Source organism: Eublepharis macularius, chromosome 5, assembly GCF_028583425.1.
Source record: "Eublepharis macularius isolate TG4126 chromosome 5, MPM_Emac_v1.0, whole genome shotgun sequence".
In the NCBI taxonomy this organism is placed as follows: Eukaryota; Metazoa; Chordata; class Lepidosauria; order Squamata; family Eublepharidae; genus Eublepharis; species Eublepharis macularius.
This window is the reverse complement of record NC_072794.1, coordinates 134,151,515-134,176,816: the sequence shown is the minus strand read 5'-3', so window position 1 is coordinate 134,176,816 and position 25,302 is coordinate 134,151,515.

The window sequence follows — 25,302 nt, the reverse complement described above, 5'->3', positions numbered from 1 at the left end:
TTTGGTCCTACAGATGCCACATAGACAGGCATAATTTTTAAGCATCACCATGTCTAGGAGCCTTTCTTCTTCCCTTATGGTCTGCTCCAGATCTGAATTTCTGGCCCTCCTCTTATTAGGTTGTGTACCTCATTGCCTCTTGCCCTGGTATTTCTTGACCTGATCTTTCCTTGCCTATGTCCTGGACCTGCTTTCAACCAGTAATTGCCAAGCCCTTCCTTTTCTAACCTGGAACCTTCAAATTATACTACTTGTGCTACTACACAGATGACTCTAACCATACTGAGCCTCCTTGCACTACTTTAGGAACATACTTAGTATTGAGCTCTGTATTTTTCTCACCCTTAAAGAAGGCATATTCACCCTGGGGCTGAACTGGTGCCAATCTGTGGCACTATGTTCTAAAGCCCCACCAGCCTGCAGCTCAGCAGTGCTATGATGGTTTAAGAAGAATTCTTCTTCCATCGCTTGTTAACACAAGGTAGGCTCATCCTAGCCATTATCTGTCAGTAGGCCACCAAAGCTTAACCTCTAATTAGGGCGAAGAAGCAAAATTGGAGATTTCCAATAATGGCTATCAAGAGCTGCCAGAAATTACAGAGAAATTGCTGCAATTTCTCTTTTCCGCTCTCCCTCTTCAGGCCAGAGGGCATTATCAGAATCAGTGGTTTCATTTTTGCCAGCTGCCTCCTCCACTCTCCCTTCACATCTCCAGAAAACTTTAAAGTTAGGGGTGGTGAAGAAAAAAGATGATTTTTTTTCTGAATCTGTATTATTTGCCATTGAGCTCCACTTCATCCTGACAAAAACTGAGAGTTTATTTATTTTAGTTTCAGCTCTCCAGTCAAATGAATTAACGCATGACAAACCACTGAGCTTGTCAGATATTAAATGTCCTTTCCATTGTAAAACAAACTATTATCATTAACCCTTTTTGTGTTATGGGTGGGTGTGGTAACATAGTTCCCAATTCAGCATACTTAATTTTCTGCATGTTGTATTATAGTGTTGTTTTTCTAAGCATAACAATGATCCAAAAGCAGATATAGCTGAAGTAATTATAGGGACATGTGTATAAGTATTTTAGTTGTTTCTTCTAATTTTTATGCATGTTTGAGAAGAACATTTTCTTCCTGCCTATTTTCCTTGGCAAATTTCCCATTTTTGTTTGTCTTTTTAGGCTCTTTTTACAGCTTTTGTATGCAACAGATGCTAAACCAAGCAGCAATTTGTTGGAGGAAAGGGCTATCTCAGTTTCATGAAGAAATCATGAAAGAAACTTGAACTTTCAAATGGAACCAGAATTTTCATGAAATTCTTTAAAATCCCTAGAAGTGAAGGAAGTCTCAAGTTGCTTAGACAAAAGATAATCTGTGAGCCACATGAATTAACTCCTTCAGTGATGGAAAACTATATCAAATGAATAAATATTATTTAGCCTTGTTTTTGTGTCACATCTTTTCAGGTAGATTTACTTTAGACTACTCAGGTGTCAGAGCAAGAAGAGATACACAACAAAACTGATATACAAGAAAGGGTTTTTTCCATATGGACAATTTATTTCAGTTATTCCAATGTGACATTCAATTGGGAGGGGAGGGAATGATCATTGAATCTGTTCTATAAAGAGAAGTTACCTTTGGATATGAATTAGGATGACAGTATCGGTGATCTATTCTGGTCAGGCTTAAATCCTCTATAAGTGAAGGTTCTCTTATTCTCCCATCCCGTTCAGTGGTACACAAGTCTCATATGTGCCATCACAACAAGCTATGATGACCATATGATTATAAAAAATAACCTTGATGTATAATAGAGGTCATTATTTTTTTCAAATAATCTGTATTAAACTGAAAACAATCTCCGTGACACTTTTATAATGCAGTCCCATTCTTGTTTCATTCAGAAGAAAGCCCACTGAGTTGAATGAGTCATACTCCAAACTCAGTATGCATCAAATTAGAGCTTTCATTACTTGCTATAGTTATTTTTATTATTATCTGTTTCTTTCCCCTCCTGGAGGCATTTCAGCCATCTTAGTATGTTGGCAAAACACCTCCAGGATCCCTAGCCAAACTGGAAATTGCTAACTTGGGGTCAGGTACCAAAGATTATCCATATTTGAAACATCTTCTTGAAACATATAGGAATAGCTAGTTCATTCTTTCTCCTTTTTGTATTAACAGAGTCTATGTAGAATTAGTGGTTATAAGTTTCTCAAATATCTGAATACCTTTTGGTCCTCCACCAATATAACTATCCTCAAGTAATGTTGCCAATCTCTATGAAGTTATACATTCCTGCCATTCTCAAATACTCCCTGCACCCGGGCCTTGATACATTGTATGCATTAACTTACATTAGATTGCTCTTCTAATATACACATGGTAATCCATCTGTATAACTCTATTGTTTTATGCTCTTCTCCAAGGTTATTTTATTCTAGGTCTCTAGGCTCCCTTAGTGGCCTGTCTAGTTATGGGGCCAAGCTAGCCTGGTTTCTGCATGCATAGTTGTTTTGAACCACTTTCTTGGTCATATACGGCAATTGTTCCCCTATAGTTTTAGCCATATCCAGAACAATAAATACATATATATATGATTGTGCACCCCACCCCCCACCCCGCCAAAATTGGATAAATCTGGATTAGGAGGAATACCAAACACCCCAAAATCCAGAATTCCCTGAAATCCAAATTGATTCTGTAATTTGGTTTAGTTATTTAAGAGAAATTCAATAAAATTCAGCCATTGTTTCCTCTGGGGAAATCAATAGGGGGAGTGGTTCCAGAAGGCCGGGGGGGTCATTTTTCAAGCAAACTTCATCAAATTCACAGGGAACCTACTCCTGGCTGTCCTCTAAAAATCTTCAAAGTTTCAGGAAGATTTGGACTGTGGAGGCCAATTCTATGGGGCCCCTAAGAAGGTGCCCCAGCCACTTCATTGCTTCCTATGAGGAAAAAGTCAAAGCTGATTCCCACTGCAGAAACCCCTTGGAGCAAGGCTGCCATAGCCAAGGTACATTCCCAAATGCAAGCTGAGCTCATCCCAGAGAAAGCCAACAGAAGCAAACTGAAGCATGAGAATGGAACTCCCCAAAACCAAAGTGAAGCAAGGGGAACAACATCAAACCAGAGAATCACATCCATGCCACCCAAACCAAAGTGAAGCAAGGGACTGTGTTGAAACTTAGCCCAACAGAACCAGTTCCATTCACAAAAGCCAGGCACTGGGTTCAGCCATTTGATGAACACCACAGAACAGAACCAAGCAGTACCCTGCCATAAGCACAAGGCAATCCTTTGCTTCAGTTTGCATCTGTTGAGAAATGCTACCCTGCCAGCCCCCTGGATAGCCCCCCCCCAGATAGTTTTCCTTGAAACTTAGGGGGGTATTTAGAGGACAGCCAAGAGTAGGTTCCCTGCAGATTTAGTGATGTTTGGTTGAAAAATCACACACACATACACAAAGGCAGGAACTGCTGTTGCTTTGCAAGGAAACAGCAAAAGAACAGTCAAGCCTTGTTTACCGAATTTTACTGAATTGTACCGAATTAATTTGGTAAAAAATCCAGAATACCAAATCTAGTTTGGCATTCACTGTTTTTATGCAGAATACCCAGATTTCACTCAATCAGCCAGAATTCAGTAGTTTAATCTAAATATTGAACTGAACTTCATACCCCTACATACATATATGCATGCATACTAACATGTATACATGCATACATTTGCAACTTTAATGATCCACCTTGTTGCAAAGGACTCAAAAAGAGCATTCCAATTCCAAAATCTCTTAAAACCACAAAAAATAAACTAAAACTGGCAATATATCTATCATCACTCTCATAACTTTTTGGCTACAAAATGGAATTATTCCATAGGGCTTTTGGAATGGTTTGACTCTGGGCAAATAAAAGGCAGAGGGTGAGCACCTGATTTCTGATACTGTTTCAATACTGGTTATTTTATTGTTGTTTTAATGCATTTATTCTTTGGTTAAGTCCTGATTTGTCAAGAGTAAGGTAGGTTTATAAATATTTTAAATATACAAATAAATAAAATATCAGGCATAAAACTAACTGCACAACATCCCTCCATTATAATAACACCCTCCTAAACAAATCTGGTTTGCATAATCTATGGATTGATAGTGGAAGCAGAAACTTTCCTGACCTTGCCAGGTAAGTTTTTTTACCAAGTGGGAACTGAATGCTTGAGTATGGGCAGATATTGATTTACCAGCTTACAGGAGGGTACTTTCAAAAGGCGTAACTCTGATTAATGGAGCAGTCATAGAGGAGCTTTTCAGGAGAACATGTAACAGTACCTTTTGGGACCCCAGTCCTTTTTCCGTATCTGCAAAAATAAGCAGCAAGAAAATGTTAAAATGTTGACTGTGTGGTGTGTCACCACTGAATTGGCAGTTTAGTAGAAAAGGAAGGGAGCCTTTTTCAGACTCAGGGGAAAATGCTTACACCACATAGAAGGGGCAGAGGCAAATGCTACTCTTCCCTGCCAAGATGCCTGTGCCTATCAACTATGCTCAATAATACACACATACTGCAGTCAGTAAGACAAAGGGAAACTACAGTGTCCTGGCAGGCATATTTCCTTTCAGTGAAGAGAGAGAGAGAGAAACCTCCATTGGAAACATAGGCTGATACGATCCCACTCCTTGCATGTGCAAGGCACAGGTGGCCCCATATTCCTACCCTATCAGGTCTGCCCCACAGCATTTCATTTAACTATACATTATATATGCTTACTCTGTCACTACCCCTGACTTCTTGAGCTGCCATGTGCACCTGCTTTGCACCACTACCAGATTTCTTGGGTTTTCTAATATTCCAAGTGGGTCTCCCTCTGCCTTCTCTGTCTCAAAAATCAGGTTGCTTTCTCCTATCTATCTGAAACATAGTGGGGAAAATGGGGTATTATCCTTGAGAATTTCCTCCCAATTGGATAGGGGAAAAACAGTTATTGGTGGAAACAGGATTTCTATTTCAGTCACTGGAACACTTCCCCAAAACACTGAATAACTAACCCTACTTTCCCCCAACATGGGCCCAAAGTGGCTAACAATATAATTCTCCCCTCTATTATACCCTCACAACAACCTTGTGAAGTAGGTTAGGCTGAGAGAGACTGATGGCCCAGAGTCACACAGCAAACTTCCAGAGCAGAGAGAGGATTCAGTCCTGAGTTTCCCAGACCTTAGTCTGACACACTAACCACTATACCATGCTGAATGTTGGGATCAGAAATTGAAAGAAAACATTGTGCACATCCCTACTACCAAATGTTCATCACAAGGGTTGTCTGAAAGGGTTGCTTGGCAACTGTGGGACTTGTGACCATCCAAATGCAGGGTCTGGATATTTTTCAGAAATAATCTATAGAATGTGTGCATGTGTGTATACACGTAAGTGCTTAAAAATCTGACACCATATGGTATAACCATGTGAAACTCAATCAACTGTATATCTAGCCATGAGCTGAGGAGAATTTTATTACACCCCTTTCTCCAAATTACTCTAAAATGGCAACAAGAGTATGATACAAGATTCCTGGTGCGATTATCTGAAGCTGATTGACTCCCCGCACAGCTAAATGTACATTATAGGAAATAACCATGGTGTAAATGGACAACTGTTGCAATCCTAAAACTGTGTTGCATGGACTGCCTTTTAACATCTGGAGTTAAGTTGGCGAGGGATCCAAAAATATGCTATTAAATATCTTACCAAGCAATATTACAAAAATACACCGTGAATTATTTAAGTATATGGTGACGTGGCAAGAGTAATATTCACAGCAAAATAGAAGGCAGTGAAATGTTCAGATTTGAAGAAATGGAAGAAAAAACTGAAAGAATATGCAACAATGGCAAAATTAACATATTTTATACACAATAGACCAATTTCAGAATTTCAAGAAAAACTTTAAAAAAAAAATTATATATCTGAAAATCAAGATTAAGATTAAATTAAAATAGAGAATGACAGAAAAAAAGACTTATGTAATGTATATCAATAGATCTGAAGATAGATGGGAAAGATAGAATAAAGGTATTTAAATAGAAATGAAATATTAAAAAGTAAATTTAAGTAAGTTTTATAATGTATTATTTGATTATAAAATATTATAGATTATTAATTTAATTTTATGTTTGTATGTTTGTAAAATGAAATTTTTAAAAAACACCTGGAGTTCAGCAGCTTGACAGGCAGGTTAGTTTGCTTCAGCATGCAGCTATCTATATATGTCCAACATCTGTGGACTTTGCAGAATGAGACTTTCTTCCTTCCCCCTTCTGCTGGGCCCCAATTTTGTTCTTGAGAGTCAGAGGACTGACCATCAGGAAAAGCACAGGGACATAGTGGAGGTCTGCAGTGGGAGAAATCTCTAACCACCCAACCCCCTTTCCACAGACATGCCATTCCATCAGAGGACCTGCATGGTTGCAGACAGATCAGAATTTTGTATTTTAATATGTACTTGATTTGTTGAAACTGAACTCAAACAGCCACATAAATTACATGTTTTAATGAAAACTAAGATATCAAAGAGTTGGGCCTTGCTTCTGTATTTCAGATAGAGTTTCACCTCTTATCCAGTGAGGCATTATTAGACAGAGATTTATAACCTGATAGGAATTTAATTTTTAGAATATATTTCTGGGATGAAATCAATAATTGTCCCCGCTGAGGAATGCTGCATCTCTCCTGTTTTGTTTCATGAAGAAACAATTACTTTGCTTCTTGAAGCAAGCACCAGTTTCCTCTAATTAAAACGCTTCTTAGGCCGCAGCTGAACCAAACAGCCTTTGCTACAGATGCTCACAATTCCTTGGGGAGATCTGTAATGCCGTGGAAGGGAAATTAGGCACACAAAGGCATTGTGTAATCTGCTCTGCAAAGTATTGATTATTTACCCAGCAGCTTGTTTGAAGCCTGATCTGATTCCCACAGGGAGTATTTCATTTATACACAAGAGTTTCTGTAAGTACCTTTCAAATTTACCTTTCTGTAAACATGGGAAACACTATCATATACAGTAACGTTTGAGGGCAGAAATAAACGTTAAAAGAAATGTGGGACTGTTGCCCAAAAAGGCAGCTCATGTCGAGTCCCCTTTTTTATTTCCTGAAAGTCAAATACAATGTGGCACTCCCCAACTGGAAGCAACAGCCACTTCAGCCAAGGACTGTGATTTACTTCCCCGAATGAGGAGGAGGCAGCAGTGCTTTCCTGGCCATCTGGGAATGCTGGGGGAGCGGAGCTAGAGGCCTTATAAGGCCACTCTGCCCCTCAGCATAGCATTCCGCCTCATGCTTGAGCCACTCACCTCACCTTATTTCAGTGCAGGTTTAGCCATCACTGTTTATCAGGGCCAGGTAGGCATTTTTCTCCTTTTCCCACAATTCACAAAGGAGTGAAGAGTTTTTCATCTACTTTGAACTGTCGGCATGGAGAAATAATTGGCTTAAGGTGAGCCGAATAGATGCTCTCTCTGGCAGGTTAAACATTTGGGGAAATAAGCAGGCCAATGAGCACCCTTGGCATATCCCCATTGGTGGGGAATTGGGGTCTGTTAGGAGCAACTGGCTGTTTCACAGCCCAGTTGTGAGGAGAGACTGCCTGGTGGGGAACCCCTGGACAAGCCAGTCCTCCCCTAGCTTTACGGCTGGGTAGTGGAGCTTTAAGGGAGGGAACCACTTTGCCTGGCTAGGCTGAGTTCCAGCTATACGATGGATGGCTCACACCCACGGCAGTGAGTACTCGCCCAGACAGGTCAGGTCGGAGGTCCAGGAGTGACCCCAGGGCCTGACCTTTACCACTAGTTATGCCCTTGCTATGTTGACAGTTATGTTGTTGTAATTTAATAGAGCAGCCCTTTAGTTCCCAACTCTTGTGTCCACCTCTTCATTCCAATTGGGGGGGGGGCAATAGACCCACCTTTTCTGTTCACATTTACTTGGCTATTCTGCTGCCATTTTGTTAAGCATTTTTCTTGTCCTGTCACTGGCAGGCAGCAATGGAAAGAAATACACAACATAACGATATTGGGTCATAAGTAAGCACAGGCCTGCCCATTTTTGATAGCAGCCCTGCATTTCTTGAAACATTTGACTCTGAGGTTCAATCTACACATTACAAAGTCCTTGTGTTTGTTGGGGAACAACACAAGGGTTTTGCATCACACATGCAGTGGGAGTTCTGTGCCTCTCAAATGCACACACGAGCTCTTTTCTGTTTGTGACCAAAGCAAGTAAGGAAAAGCAGCTTTATCCTCTCCTCACTGATGTTTTTGTTTCTACAAAATGCCCCATGGAGCTACTATTGGCTCCACGGTAAAAATCACAATACTTACATGGCTGCCCATAAGTTTCACAATGGAGATAATTGGGTCCATTTACAGATGTGAAAACAGCAGGGGGGAGAGGCTAAAGCTCTTTCTCCCTGCCTGCTTTGATCACAAACAGAAAAGAGATGGTGTGCATCTGGGAGGCACAAAACTCCCATCACACGTGCGATGCAAAGACATCATGTTATTCCTCAAAGAACATGAGGATTTTATAATGTACAGCCTGACTGTAAGACACCAAAGGAGACTTGAATAGAGATGGGCACGAACAGCAATACGAACTAAAAAAAGCCACGAACAGCCCAATCAGGGCCAAGCTACAAGTGACGAATGACACTTGAATGGCAAGTGTATTTCTCCCTGTTCACTTGCCCTCCACTCAATCCACTTGCCATTCAAGTGTCATTCGTCACTTGTAGCTTGGCCCTCAGCTGTTCGTGAACAAGCTGTTCCTGAGGCCCCATTCTAAATGAACAGGTGGTCGTTGCAAGCCTCATTTGTTGCTGTTTGTTGCTGTTCATTGCGCCAGACAATCTGGCACCTGTAATCAATTCCCTTGGCAACCAGAGGCAGGGACTGCCTGAACTCTGTCTGAGCTCCTACTGTTGCCCTAGAAACCCCAGTCTAAGCCCAATTTAGCTTGATAGGCAGGTCTTCCTTTCAAGTGTGAAGCTCCAAATTTGTTACAAGGATGCAAAGAGCAGGGGGGAGGGAGGCTCCCAGCTCTGGTTTTGCAGACAGTGAGGGAGAGACAGCTGCTGTTGGCATTTTGAGAGAGAGACAGAGAGAGTGCACTGGAGCTTGAATTTTCTTTTTTGTGTGGTGGGATAGGGATCTACCTCTTCAAGTTCCAGGGCTGCTGCTCTGGGCCAAGCTATTATTTATTATTGGTACATTTCCTGCTGTCTGCTCAGGTAGGGTTTCTGGGAGTGGTGCGGTAGGGATCTTGATGGCTGGAGGAGAGCCTGCTGGCCTCCATGAACAACGAACAACAAACTTGTCCATAAACAGGTCATGTTCGTCAATGTTTGTTGTTCATTGTTCATGGATGGCAACGAACAACAAACACCATGTTCGGGTTTTTTTCTGTTCGTGCCCATGTCTAGTCTTGAATCACACTCCCAGCGGCCACCTCCAGTGTCTTACCTCCCATGCTTCTGCAGTAAGCCTGGCAGACTGATCATCCTTGTTGTCACTAGAGGTTTCCCAGGCGAGGCTCATCCATTGCATTCCAGGTGTGCTGACCCCTGAGATTTCCCCAAATGTAGGAAACTCAACTGCAGAATTTGTGGTCCAAAGCCCCTTGCACTTAGTTATCCATCTTAATTACCAAGATTGGTCCAGTAATCCCCATGAATCCCCAGCCTCAGCAATTGCTCCTCAGTTTGAGCAACTTATCTGATAGGAAAGGACCTGTGCCATTTCTCTCTCCTGCTCCATCTTGGCCATTTAGATCTTCTGCCTGTCCCGGATTACTCTGCTGCTTTTGGAACATGACCTCCAGTTTGTCCTGGACTTTGTTGCTGCTTATGTCTCTTATGTTGCCACTTGACCCCTGCCTGCCCTAGATTTTTCTAAGCATGGCAGCTAATTCTCCTATATCTTGAAACACAACTTCTTAGGATCTGAAAACCAGAGCACAACCCACACCATACCTTTGATTAGGACCAACTAAAGGATACATAACAGTGTGAGACTTCTGAGTTCACCAGAACTCTCTTTCATGCTAGATGCTGCCCCCCAAAAAAGAAGAAAAAATTCCTCAGGACATGAGGGTGAGTTCTGCATTGTACAAATCTGATCCAGTTTTAAGTTATATCCAACTTTTGGAGGCAAGAGGGAATAAATCAATTAAACTTTAAAGGTATTAAAATCAATCAAAATTTAAGTCATTGACAAAGTCAACCTAATGTCTCTAATGTAGTTATTTATTTAACGTATTTTACTTCATTTATGCCCTGACCTGGAGCCTGGAGCCCAGGTGAGCCTGATCTCATCAGATCTCAGAAGCTAAGCAGGGTCGGCCTTGGTTAGTAATTAGATGGGACGCGAGACCTCCAATGAAGACCAGGGTTGCAGAGGCAGGCAATGCAAACCACCTCTGTTAGTCTCTTGCCATGAAAACTGTGCCGGGGTTGCTATAAGTCAGCTATGCCTTGAGGGCACTCTCCACCACCACCACTTCATTTATACCCCATCTACCTCCCCAATGGAGACCCAAAGTGGCTTAGATCATTCTTTCCTCCATTTTACCCTCACAGCAATTTGGAGAGGTCGACTTGGCCCAAAGTTACCCAGCAAGCTTCGATGGCAGAGTGGGGAATCAAACTTGGGTCTCCCAAACCCTAGTCCAACACTCTAACCACTACACACACTGACTGCCTCTAAACCAACAAGACTCAAAATCTCTTTTAGGAAGAAAGCACAGAGAAAACGCTTGGCTGTCATTGTACTACTGACTTAAGAGATGAACTTAAGATGTTGCATGAAGTATTGTTTTCCTCATGTTGCATTCTCAGACAATATATAATAATAATAATATTTGATTTATATACCACCCTTCAGGACAACTTATCACCCCTCAGAGTGGTTTACAAAGTATGTTATTATTATCCCCACAACAAACACCCTGTGAGGTGGGCGGGGCTGAGGCAGCTCCAGAGAACTGTGACTAACCCAAGGTCACCCAGCTGGCTTCAAGTGGAAGAGTGGGGAATCAAACCCAGTTCTCCAGATTAGAGAACTGAAATTTGACGAACCATGAACCACATGGTTCAGTTTTTTTCCGGTTCGTGCCCATCTCCACACATGACCTTGGTTCTAGAACAAGGCTTAAAGAGCGCTGTACAAGATGCTTTACAGTGCAATCCTAAGAAGAGTTACTCCAGTCTAAGTCCACTGATATCAATAGGCTTAGTGTGGAGTAACTCTTCTTAGGACTGCAATGTTAGCTGTTGCTCATATTAAAGGTGTTTAACAGTGCAATCCTAAAAAGTGTTACTCCGGTCTAAGCCCATTGGACCCAGAAATATGGCTTTTTTTTATGGCATAGGTTTTTTTTTTAATATTGTGGTTTTTAACTGTAAGGCCCTCAAGCATGACTCTCAAGAGGTGTCATAGAAATATTCTAAACAAATATTACAATGGAATCCATAACTCTACCAAGAGACCAAAAGCCCCACTCCCTTCCAAACTACTGACAAAGGGCAAAGTGATGCGAGAGTACAAGTTTTCAAGCCAGAATTTGCCCTTTTTAAAGTCCTGCTATCTCACAGTGTAAAGGCTGGAGGAATGCCATCTAATAGTGGAATAACATTGGATTGTATGTATGGGGATATAATGGCCCACAGAAATTGTATCCAGTAGAAGACCCACACCCTTTCAGGAAATACATAACTCTGTAAACAGTATGTTTCCTTATCAATGGAAACCTCCTCATATACGTAAGAATAAATTATCAAATGCTTTATTCATGAGCAAAGTTTGTTTTTTAATAAATGGATATGTAATTGGATATGTAATTGTTTTTTAATAAATGGATATGTAATTGTTGGTAGCCAACATTGCCATTTCTTCAAGCCTAGCATTCATTTCTTTAGAATGCTGCTGGCAGCTCTCTGTGGATTTTTCCAATTGTCTTTACTGAATTTATTGTGATTTTCTTCAAGCAAATTTGGAGGTTCCTCTTTTGGTGAACCAACGGATGCATTTTGATAGAAGCTGGAAAAAAATTCAATCAGGCTAGCAAACTTTCTCAGCAAGGGTTTTGCACATTTCTATAAAACATTCCCACGGAGGAAACAACATATGCACCCTGAACCAAGCTTGTAAATTGTCAGTATCTTTGCACTTTAGATAAATTTATTTTTCAGATGGTAAATTATAAGACCTGAAATAGAAAATGAACAAAGGAAGGAATCATTCATAGATACTGCAAAGCTCCACAGATAACAAAATTACTTCTTGGAGAAATATCATGAAGAAAACAACAGAATATCTTGGTTTCTTACAGCTTTGGAAGTAGAAGACTTGTGGGAAGCATTAGTCTGTTACTTCCAGTGGGTGGGAAGCAGCTCTAGTGTTTTAAATTTTTACCATTGAACATTTATTAAACTCTGTAACAGACTGACAGTTTCCAATATGTTCCTTGCCTGGTAAAGCTCTGATGGGTTTGTAATTAGTTTAGCAGACCTCACATTTTCAGCAATAATTACCTTATCAAGCTAGCATAAATGAAAAGGGCACCTGAAGTGGCTGTTTAGCTCACAGGTGCAACAGCTATCCTGATGTGAAAGGTGGGGTGGCAACAACAACAGGAGATGCAATATGGTTGTGAAAAGCAGATGTTCCAGTGAAATCCCTGTACTTTGCAAAGAGACCGGAGGAATGGTTGCTGAAGGATGGGAAAAGAGGCTTGGTAAAGAGTCGATACAGGTATGTTGTCTGAATTCGTGGTAGATCTAAAATTGATACAATATAGTGCTATGCCCAAGGAACTGTATTCACACCACTATGGAATATTTCAGACTCTGGTGTTGATAAATGATGGAAAAGAACTTCTGATGGTGCCAATTGTTTTCTTGCCTGTGCCTTTAACAGAGATGTCACAGAAATGTACTGCAACCTTTCTTGCTGTTCAGCTTCATCTCAGAATAAATTGTACATATTGAATTTCTCCTTGCTGTTTATACTTCCAGAAATTAATCTATAACATAAGTAAGAACATGGGTGAAAGGTACCTGGTACAGCAGTCTTATTTGAAGGTAAGCATAAGCAGATCTAGATCTGATCCTTGTCTAGAAGAGAGATCTCCTGAAAAAGAAACCCAGCATTCAGCACAGTGGCCACTACTGAGCCAGACCAAGACATGTGGGTTGTGAGTTTCCAGTGGTCATCACTGAGCCTGTCTCTGGCAAGTCCTCTTCCATCAGGGGACGTGAAGGTGGAGAAAGATCTTTTCCAGGACTGTGTTGGTCTCCCAGTCCACTCCTGTCCCCCCACCCTATGTTTTTGCTTTACAGAAACAAAGGCTTGGCAATATTGTTGTGGTTGACTAGTAACCCCAACAGCCATTGAGAGTTCTGCGGGCACTCTTTTCTTAAAGCTGCAGGCATTGTTTCTGTTATTTTGGGGAGTTTTCATTTCAGATTATTCTGCAACCCCAAGGACTTCTCTCAGATTTGTAGAGAAATCTCCCTGGTCTGTCATTAGCTCCATTTTGTAGCTCTGGCAAGGGTGCAACTCAGGTATAGAAATACTTATATGTTAAACAGTGCAAAATATGGTATTATGTAAGTAGAAAACAATGTAGTGAGAGCAGGACGATACATACAGCAAACAGATAATACATGCTACACACAGAGGTATTAGCCTGGTTCCTTCGTAAAAGTGCCTTCTGGAGCAATTCTGTTATGATATAGGCCTATTACCTGTGTAACCTTGCTAACCTGGGCTGTCTGTAGCTGCAAAGCTGTAACTTGGAGAAAATGGAGCCACCAGATGAGTGGTGCCTTCTAAAGAAAAACAAAGCTGCTTGAATCATCGTTTGGCTCTACAAGCTTCAGTCCCCACTGCCCAGATATTTGATTTCAGATTGAGTTGAAGATTAGTCAAACAAAAACAAATGAAGTGGTGCAGTGGTCTTTATTTCTCTCCTCTCTGCTTGGATTAGAAGAGCTTTAACCTTCCACCTATAATGGTAGTATTATTGCCCCTGCATTTATTCCTAGATGGAGAAAGGTCAGAAGCAATTTAGAGTGCAAACTCTCTCATGAGCAGAAGAATGAGATGGAGCAGAGGGGACAACAGCCGGGGAAAAGAGATCACTCTAACTTGCGACTTCCTCATCCGCATTCTGAACAATAGCAAGAGGGCCACAACACAGGCAGATTCTCAGCATGTCAGCTAAGGTCTTGCACAAATTGCTATTCCTCTCTGTCTCTCCATTTTGTATTATGAAAATAATGCTGCCGTTATAATTGCTCCTTCTTACTCCAGAAACTGAACAAAAACCTTTAAATCTTCTGATGCTTCAGAAGACAAGGCAGTCATCATTTGCTCCCACCTAGGATGGCCACCGGAAGACCACCAAAATAAGGTGGGTATTGTGCGATACGCTCCCCCTCCCCCCAATAGCACATTCTGGGAATCAAAACATTCTCAGTCCTTCATTATAAAATAACAGTCTTGCATTAATCTGAAGTTACTTTTTGTAGTTAGGGCGCTTTTCTGAAATAAATAAGGAAGGAGAAGTTCCTTCTTACATCCAAGTAGTTTCTGGTTCGTCTGCCCCATTGCCTGGATATCTATTTGCAGATGGGAGGGGGGAATCTTTGAGCATGAGTCTTTGGGCATGCATGCACATACACCACTCCTGTCTCTCTAGCCAGCCAGCTTGATGCCTCTAGCCATTGCTGGGTTTCTGGCAGCTGGCACTACCAGCCACTATTATTCTCAGGTGCATTCTTTCCCCTCAGCCTGCCTGCAGATGTCAGAAGCCAGCTCTGCTACAGGGCTCTTGTGTAGCTGGTCCAGTTGTCTACTTGCTACATAGGATGACCTGTGCCTTGCGGGGGGGAAGGGCTAGGGTCCTCCCAGGCATGGAGGGAGGGGTCAGTATGACATTCTCAAGGGGAATGGCCGCTGTGGATTTTTCCGAATAAGGAGATGGGCAAAGCGATAAGCTTAAGGATCCAGCATGTTTTATTAACTAGAACCCCCCATAAATGTCAGATAATGCAGCTTTTATTGTAACAGCCTACATTACAGGGTTGTTGTTAACCTTGTTGAAATGAGGTGTGTGGAGCATGTTGCATGCTTAGAAATAATGACATATAATTACTAGTATTACCCTGACCTGGATAGCCCAGGTGAGCCTGATCTCATCAGATCTCAGAAGCTAAGCAGGGTCGGCCGTAGTTAGTAATTGGATGGGAGACCTCCAACGAAGACCAGGGTTACAGAGACAGGCAATGGCAAACCACCTCTGTTAGTCTCTTGCCATGAAAACCCCACCAGGGGTCACCATAAGTCAACTCTGACTTGAGGGCACTCTCCACCACACCACACACAATTACTAGTACTATTGTCGGGGAAGCCAGGCCACTCCAGCCCTCCACCCTGCCCCCTGGGGACCCACTACTCACTGGGAGACCTGGAGTGGAGGCAGTGGGGCACCAGCCGGGGAAGCAGAGGAGCGCGACCAGGCCAACAGAGACGTGGGTAATGGAGAGGTGGCAAAGTAGGCAGCACAAGGCAAAGCAGAAGCCCACAAAGGAAGGGAGGCTGCTGTCTCCCTTTGCTTCAGCCCTGCTGTGATGACGCTGACCCCATGGACACTGGGAGGAGCCACGGGAATGACCGTCTAGTGGCGGCGCGGGCAAGCGAATGTCAGACAAGGCGGAAGGGCAGTGTCTAGCGGGTTCAACCCTCTGGCCACCATCCTAGGCGCTGCTCACAGCCACCCAGACCTCTTGCAGCCCTCCAGGAGGATTGAAACCCCTTGTTTATTTTGAGACTCCACAGTCTCTGGATTCTTTCCTCTGCACAGTCGGACAGACACTCGAAACACAAGGCTTAAATATAATAGTTGTTTATTAGCTTTTAGAGAGTGTATGCAGGGTTGTAGGAACCACTCTAAAGGCACGAGCAAAAGGCAATTAAAATAACAAACAACTTTATTTCTATCTAAGACTAGCTGACTAAACACAAGGCTGGTTAACTTGCATTTCTCTGAAAGGCTTGAGTGTTCATAACAGTCCAAAACCCATACCAGGCGGCTCTGGTTGCCCAGTCTCTCACATGCTGGTACAAGAGGATAGAAGCAAGATGGTCAAACCAAATCCTAGTGAGAGTGAAGCGAGCCCTGGGGTGCAGTGAGGAGCCAACTTTTCTAGCAGCGACAGCCTATCAGAAGTCACTTGCTATCAGTGTTGCTAGGCTGAGGACAGAGAAGGAGGACGGGCAGAAACCAAGACTCCCTTTCTGTCAAGGCCACCTTGTCTGAGCAACAGCACACAGGTGCAACTAATTAACTGGGCTGCTCATTCCCTTCCCGGGTGGCAGGCCAAAACTGGGCCTGTGAGATCTTAGGAGCCTGAACAAAAGCACTCAGAATAGGCTTGTATGTGCTCTTCTAGACAGGCAGCCATGCCGCCATAACACCCAAGGAGAGAACAGATAACAAGAAGAAATTTAACATGTACAATTTATCCTGACATGAAACTGTTTCTCCGTGGGCATTTCCCTTTATGAAAAGCAGGAAGCTTCCAAATTACAAGGAAATGTCCTCATAATATTGTGCTCATTTCAAGCATTTCTTGTGATGTTTCCCAATTAATCCAGGAGAAAATGAAGCCTGCTTTTCTCCCCTTTAAAGGGGGAATTGCAGGGTGGCTATGGCTGGTCCACCTGGATACTATACCTGTAGTCACTGGGTGGGGGGACAGAGTTCAGGTGCACTTTCAAAGTAGCACCATTTCTCTGGGCTGCACCATTCCCCCTTCTTAGGCTTTAAAGTTTTTTTCCCATTTGCCTGCTGTGCCTTGCTGTAGCATTAAATAATGTTGCCAATCTCCAGTTGAGGCCTGGAGATCTTCCAAAATACCACTGATCTCCAGACTTCAGAGACCAATTTCCCTGGAGAAAATGGCTGCTTTGGAGGGTAGACTCTGTGGCATTATACTCCAAGGATGCACCTCCCCTTCCCAAACCCTGCCCTGTCCAGGCTCCACCTCTAAATCTCCTAGAGTTTCCCAACCTGGAGCAGGCAATCTTATAATACAGCTCATCAGGGAAAGAGAGAGGGAGAGGAAAGAGATCATTTCAAGAATACAGGAGGTCCCAGTGTGATTGGAATCACACCTGTACTTTTGCACATGCACAAAGCGAGGGAAGGGTGTTATCAGATTGGCACTACTATTTTCCACAATCTCGTGCCAGCAGAGTTACTTTCAATAAAGCTTACTGCTGTCCTTAGGATGCTGAGCAAGCTATGACTCCAGCCCATTTCTGAATCTAGACAAATAACACCCAGCACAAACAGAGAGTGACAGGTCAATACCGCAAACAAGCTACTTCTGTGAATGTATTTTAATTACCTCAGTGGCAGTCCTTGAAGCTCAGAGACTGGCAAAAGGAGCATAATTAATTACTCTGTGACTGTGTATATACACTCTACATGCCAAAGGTACTTTGCCTGGCTTGCAACATTAAAGGCCAACAAAGGTATTGATCGCTCCAGACATCCGTCCCGCCCTTAAGGGGATTGGTAATTTTAACAAACCACACAAAGGCCGTATTGGACTTGTCACGGTTTCCTGCTTTGTTTGTAAGCAGAGCTAAAGCAGATTAGCTGAAAACCCATTCACTGGATAATGGGAAGCAATGTAAAGCAAAACTGGTTCTCCAAATCCCCCTTAAAGCTCTGCGGGCTTTGGCCCGATGCTTGCTCAGCTGGAACTTCCCCACTTGACTGTTCCAGTTAATTGATGCCCAGAGGTCTCCACACAGGCAATGGGTATTTAGGGACAACAGGCTGTTTCTGCTCTTCTCTGTGAATTGGACATGGAGACAGAGAAGTTCACACTAAAAATCGAGGACCTAGGACAATGCAATATTGGTTAATGAGGACTATGGGGACATCCCAGGGTTAAAGGTTTATGGCCTCCCCCTTCCCCAGCCCCATTTACAATAATGTACACTTCTGGAATCAACATTATTCATTGAAATTAATGTACAGAGCTCTCCCTTTTAGGTTTCTCTCTAACAAAATGAAAAAAGATCAGTGTTTCATCTCTATAGGAGAAGTGCCAGAGCTAAAGGCAGGCCTGACTCCTGAAGCCAATCCTTGATATAAATAGAGGTGGTATTTGGCAGAAATATTTCCTATGCTTCAAGTAGGTCCATCCCAAAGTCCACAGAAGACCCATGTTTGAAGGAAAGCCATCCACTAGGGAGGTTTCCAATTCTTCTCATTCTCCTCTGCCACCAGGGGTACCCCACAGTCATCACTCTGTTGTAGCAGCTATTGTTGAAAATGACTGAGATGCAAGCCCTATGCAAACAATGAAATGTACTTACAGTCAGTACAGGAAACTGGGGGTGCAGATTTGCAGTGGAAGGACTCATCCCTGACCTCTGTGGGCCAATTTACCTTCATCATGGAGCTTCTGCATGAATGAGCCATAGGTATGTACGCTCTGTCCTTGGAAGCAGTGTCCAGCACAAATGCAAGCAACAGACTGAAGAAAGTATTTATGTGTACAACATGCAGTGCTATCAATGCACCAAGTCTGGGAACAGGACCTGCCATGACAATCCTGTTACCCGCTCCGTGCCTAGAGTACATCTTGGTCATTTGTTCAGGGCTCACATGACTCAGCTGTGAAAGTGTTTAACAGAATGTTGTGGCTTGTAACATTTAAATGGAAAAGCAACAACCTGAGTGTACCATATTAAATGGTCATTTCATAGAAAAAGAACTGCAGAAACTCATTAGCGTATCTCATTAGCATATGCCATGCCCCCTGACATCGCCGGAAGTGTGTCAGAAGGCAACACCCACCCCTCAGGCCTCTTCCCCCAAAAATCTCCAGGTATTTCCTGCAAATAAAGCAGAATTAACTCAAAGCAGCTTACCCTCCTCTAGAGAGCCAGCGCCAGCAGCCCTGCTTGCACTCACACAGGCACTCACTCACTCACAAGTCACAAATGAAAATAAAGCAGCAGAATGAATTCAAAGCAACTTACCCTCCTCTGCAGAGTCCTCACCGCTTGCAGGCATGGAGGACGGGCCATGCGGCCGCCCCCCCCCCCATGCACCCCCCATGCGTGCCCCCCCCGGGTTCCTATCAGGGAATCCAGGAGGTGGTGATGGGATGGTGATGGTGCTGTAGCTGCTGCTGCCTCCGCCACTACCTGCTGCTAAAGACATAAGCAGCGGGGAGGCGGCGAGGAGGAAAAGGAATCATGTGGGTGGGGCCAAACCCCATGTGACCTCTTTTCAGATCCACAGGAATGTCGTTCTGGCATGTTCCCCCTCCAGATCAGCCCTGACAATATTTAATTGAAAGGACACAACAGTAACTTGTATGCAAATATAAGCCAACCTCCTCTTTCTTCTCTTTTTTATGGTACACCTGGAAAAAAAACCTCTTGCCTTGCACTGGAGTAAATACTGTAGGTAGAAAGGTAAAGGTAGTCCCCTGTGCAAGCACCGAGTCATTACTGGCCCATGGGGGGGACGCAGGGCCGGATCTAGGGTTGCCGGCACCCAGGGCAACCCAAGTCCAGCCCCCGCGTGCAGCGCGCACGCTACCAGTGCTGCGTGATGATGTCATTTCTGTGACATCATCACACAGGGGCGAGGCACGTCGCCAGCCTGGCAAGCCAGCTGCCCCGGCGCGCAGTGCACTGCGGAGCTGGCAGCGGCAGCGCAGGTGGCTTGGAGGCCGCCCGTGCCATTTGCCTGCCCCGCTGAGGGGGCGGCCAGCTTGCTGCACACTCCCTGTCCTGTGGGGCAGACAAATGATGCAGGCGGCCTCCCCCACTCTGCTCAGCTGCCCATACTGCCGCTGGCGTGCTCCCGGCAGCTGGCAGCTGTGCCTGGCACCCCCTCTTTGGTGGCACCAGGGGCAGACTACCCCCCCCTGCCCCCTCCCCTGTCGATCCGGCCCTGGGGGGACATCACATCACAACGTTTTCTTGGCAGACTTCTGTTATGGGGTGGTTTGCCATTGCCTTCCCCAGTCATCTACACATTACTGCCAGGAAAGTAGGTACTTATTTTATCGACCTCGGAAAGATGGAAGGCTGAGTCAACCTTGAGCCAGCTATTGGAACCCGGCTTCCGCCAGGATCGAACTCAAGTCGACTCGTGAGCAGAGCTTGGGCTGCAGTACTACAGCTTACCACTCTGTGCCACAGGGCTCTTTAATACTGTAGTAACAGAGGATGGGGCGTAATTTTTCTCAACTTCCTGTCCTCTAATGGCGGGTCTGCTGTCTTTCATACATATTCAGCTGTTTCTTGATTGGAGATAAGGGCAGAAGAGGTAAAGTAAGATTGCACAGTGGGGGTTTTTTGAGTGAGGTAAACTCAGAACACAACAACCCCTCCAGCAGTGCTGTCAAAATATTATCCTGCTTTTTCAAAAGCTGTTCTTCATCCTCCTTGCAGAAAGAACGGTGTGTCTGAATGGATCTGTGGCTGGTAAGCAATGTTGATGAGCAGCCCTGCAGCTCTTACCTTAATGGAAAGACAGCAAGACTTTTCCTGGGATTTTCTAATGTTCCTGCCCCCAGCGGAGAGATTCAAATACCAGAGTAGTGTTGTAAACAGGTATCCTTTAAAAGTTCAGCTTTTTTACTTTCGCAGCTAGTGTTCCTGTTTCCTCAGAATTTTCTGTCTTTGTATATCTCTATGACTGATTTTGAGTCTGTGCACTATGAAAATCTTGGCATACAGCAGAAGCAATCATTATCATAGCCTCCAAGAAGAGGTCGGGTGGGTGACCTTGGTTCAAATATACAAATGGTGCTAAAGCTTCACTTTTTTATCCACCAAGACTGGAATTTCTGGTTTTATTGGAACAATTGAGTAAAATAAGATTCTCCATGTTCTGCAGACAGTTTTGCCGTTAGAAAGAGTTGTTGGAAATGGTGTGATTGTTAAACTTATGCCACTAATATAAGCAAAAGTGGAATCCAAGCAGAAAGTGTTCAAGCAAAATTGCAAAATGGATCCATTGGCAACACGGATTTGTCTTCCTTAGCTCTTGTGATAAGCTTTCACTCTGCCTCAGTGATTTCATTGCCCACTGAAGCCTTCTTGGTAAGCAGGATAAATTTTGTGCTTGTTTCAACTAAATAGGACTCACGCCTGGCCTGGACTTGCCATGACAGTTGCCATCCGAACAGGAGCCAGCTTGCCCACCACTGGAGCTTGAAACCCCTTCCAGAGACTGCAGAAAGAGGCAGCACCACCCACCTGGCCCAGCTTACTTGTGGGAGAGAAAGGGAAGCCAGCACAAGCCTGGAGGGAAAATGCCGGGCATGGCCCCCTTTTGGGAAGCAGCTTGCAGGTACAGCCCAACCTTCCTTGGGTGCGCCTGCAGTGTCATCATCAATCCACACCTGCCTGACAGCAGCACCAGCTCAGCCTGCTTTACAGCCTGCCCCACAGCTTGGGGAAAGCCAGCAGCGGCCACAAGGGAATGATCCCTGGAGGTGGGCTCTGGAGTCAGGCTCAGGGAAGCTGAGGAAGGGCTGGCAGGAGCCCTCTGCCCTGTACCAGCTAGCAACACCCCACAGGGTTGGCAGCGGCTGTGACCAGCAGCCAGACAGCAAAAAGGAGCTGTCTCCACCTTCCTGGCGAAAGGACAGGGATTGGCAGATGGGGATAGAGAGGAGAGATCAGAAGGCTGCAAAAGGGAGGCTCCAGGAACGGGCTGGAGAAGAAACGGCATGGCTTTGCAATGTGAAAGACCACAAACCCAGGGCTAAAGAATGAACAAGGTGATGCAATCCAGTTCTTTGCCTATTCTGAGGCCAGGAGGGACCCTTCCTTGGGAAACCTCCAGGATGACTGAAGGGTAATGAATGGAGTTGGACAGGAAGGGGCCCAACACATGAGGAATCCCTTGCATTCAATTCCTGCACAATTTTTCCCATAACTTAGTAATGAGGTAGAGGTACATAAGAACATAAGAGAAGCCATGTTGGATCAGGCCAATGGCCCATCCAGTCCAACACTCTGTGTCACACAGTGGCCAAAAAACCAGGTGTCATCAGGAAGTCTGCCAGTGGGGAAAGGATACTAGAAGCCCTCGCACTGATTGCCCGCCCCCCCAAAAAACACCAAGAATACAGAGCATCACTGCCCTAGACAGAGAGTTCCATCTATACCTTGTGACTAATAGCCACTGATGGACCTCTGCTCCATATATTTATCCAATCCCTTCTTGAAGCTGTCTATGCTTGAAGCTTCCACCACCCTCTGTGGCAGTGAATTCCATGTGTTAATCACTCTTTGGGTGAAGAAGTACTTATCGGTTCTAACCTGATTGCTCAGCAATTTCATTCAGTGCCCACAAGTTCTTGTATTGTGAGAAGGGGAGAAAAATACTTCTTTCTCTACCTTCTCTATCCCATGCATAATCTTGTAAACCTCTATCATGTCACCCCTCAATCGTCATTTCTCCAAGCTAAAGAGCCCCAAGCGCTTTAACCTTTCTTCATAGGGGAAGTGTTTCATCCTTTTACTCATTCTAGTTGCCCTTTTCTGCATTTTTTTCAGTGCTATAATATCTTTTTTGAGGTGTGATGGTGACCAGAATTGTACACAGTATTCCAAATGAGGCCATACCATTGATTTATACAGGGGCATTATGATGCTAGCTGATTTGTTTTCAGTTCCATTCCTAATAATCCCCAGCATAGCGTTGACCTTTTTTATTGCCATCGGGTATGAGTTCTGCTGATTTCCCACACTAAATTGAACATTATTCCCAAAGGTCACATCCCTCAGGAGTGTCTTTGCCAGGGGACTATCAAAGTAGAAAAATGCCCTTCTAGAAATGTACTCTGTTCCTTGCTTTTTAGGCTCCAGTCCTGCTCATTTCTTACATCAATATGTTTACATATGTATAATAGATATGCCTTGGTGTGTGGGACTCACCCATTTGGGTAATCCCGCCTGTGTTTGCTTGTGGCACAGTCTATATAGTGTTATGCTGACCTAGAATGACTGCTTGTATGGTTGCCAGCTCCCCTTAACCTCCTGATGGAAGGAGGTAACCTGGCACTTACCTGTGTGCTCTTGCTCGTGCACATTCCCAGCAGGCACAGTGATGTCACTTCTGGAACTGACCTCATTGTACGCAGCGGTGGGTACTCAGATTCGCATAGAGAAGGTTGTCTGACCATGATGTCTGAAAAGCATCTCTGAGGGACAACTTCCATTTGCCCACTGCAGAGCAATATTGGGGACACCTCTGGTTGAGGAGAGTAGCAAAGACGTCTATGCTGGAAAACCTCCACATTAGAAATACGGGATGTAGGAAATCCATGTGAATGGATCATTCATAATTTTGTTCCCTGGTTTGGCTCAAGGCATCTGCCAGAGTGTTGTCTTCCCCAGAGAGAACATGATGTTGGCTGACAGGGAGACGTGATGTTGAATTGCCCATTCCCAAATCAGAGAAGATTCCTGGGAGAGGGCCAGGGGGGGCCATGCCCCTCTGTTTGTTTAAATAATGCATGACATGCCAGATCTGTTGCCCACAGTCCCTCCATCTTTGTGAGTTTTGTAATCATCTTCTGTGCATGTGTCTAGTTTTTCACATAAGCTGTCCAACTCCTGGGAAGACTGCACTCTTATCTAAGATGGCTCACCACAGCGGCCTTGGGACAGTTCCTTCCTACTCTCCCACTGACTATGCCCAGCTGTTTGGGCACCGAGGGTGGGGGGCTTACAGAGAGGGACTGAAACTTTGTAGCAAGCATTCCATACGTCATTCTCAACAAGAGCCCTGTGTACAGCCAGACGCTTTTAATTGCCTCTGTGTAACCTATGGACATATATATGCTGAAGCCATGATATCTCATTAAAGAAGCTTGACTCAAGAGAGTTTGGATTTCTTGTTGCAAGGGGTGGGAGTCAGCTCCAACATATCCTGTTCTCCATAGACTGACATGGCAGTTGTGTTGCCCATGCATACCTGGACATTTTTGCCCTTGACAATGTCCAGCAACACTTTCAGAGCAAATTGGATAGCATGCCCGCCACCAGGTGTGATTCATATCACTTCCGGAAGTGTCCATGGGGAGCACACCTGCAGCACGCTGGCCCAGGAGACTTCTTGCTTCCTGGACCCATTCCCCAGGGCCTTTCCCCCCCCCTGCTGGCCAGGTGAATGGTGGCAGGAGGCAGAGGCTGGGAGTGGAGGATCTCCTGTCCCCACAGGGAGACTGGCAGCCATAATTGCTTGTCTGCCTGGTATTAGTGGCAATGGAGCTGCAAGCAATACAAGAGCTTTACCTATTAAATAAACATGCTGCTCCAACCCAACTTATGAGTTCCATCCATTTCTTTACTAATCTACTGGATTCTTGTCTCTTGAACTGCCATTTTGTCACCATCTTCAGTTGCTAGATCCCCACAGCACTGTTAAAAGAGAAAGAAAAAAGTACACTATGCAAACCTCATCCCTGATTTAGATAACATAATTTTCTAGTCTTTTAATAGAAAGCTTTTTGTATTACTGTCTGCACAGATGCTTTTGCCTCCATTGCAGTTTAGATATATAATCATTTTTATTCTTCCTTTTATTTCAACTTTTCATTATACAGTTTTTTTGCATTTTTTCCTGATTATCCATAATGTTCTTTTTGTGTGTGCTAGATTATTTTGTCTTTCCCTTGCATTTTTATTCTTTCAATAGGGGAATAAAAACTAAAGAAGTTTTCTGATTCTTCTATGACCTCATGCATTTTTCCCATCTCAGAGGAAATACAGTTTACCTTACACAGCAGGCTACATTTTGTATAGAAATTACTATGATTAATTATAATCTAATATTGCAAAATAACTTTCTGCCAGGCACATCCATAGTCCTGTAAATATTTTAAACTCATTTGATTCAAGAGACTAAGAAGTAAAACCACGAGGTGCTTAATGGGATGCCCTTTGTGCTTATTCTCTTCTGTTCCTGCTGCCATTCTGCAGAGTTAGAGATAAATACCTCTTTCAGAAAAGAATAATCTCGGCTGCCTTCAGGTTAGTTTTCCTAAAAAGAGTGCTTGTATTTTTGAATGGGTGAACATGTGGCCACCAAGTGCACGTTGTCTATTCAAACACTTTTTCTTGCTGTCCCCCTGAACGGAGCCTCTGTGATCATCTGCAGACAAGCCAGCAGGGTCCAAGCATTATTGGT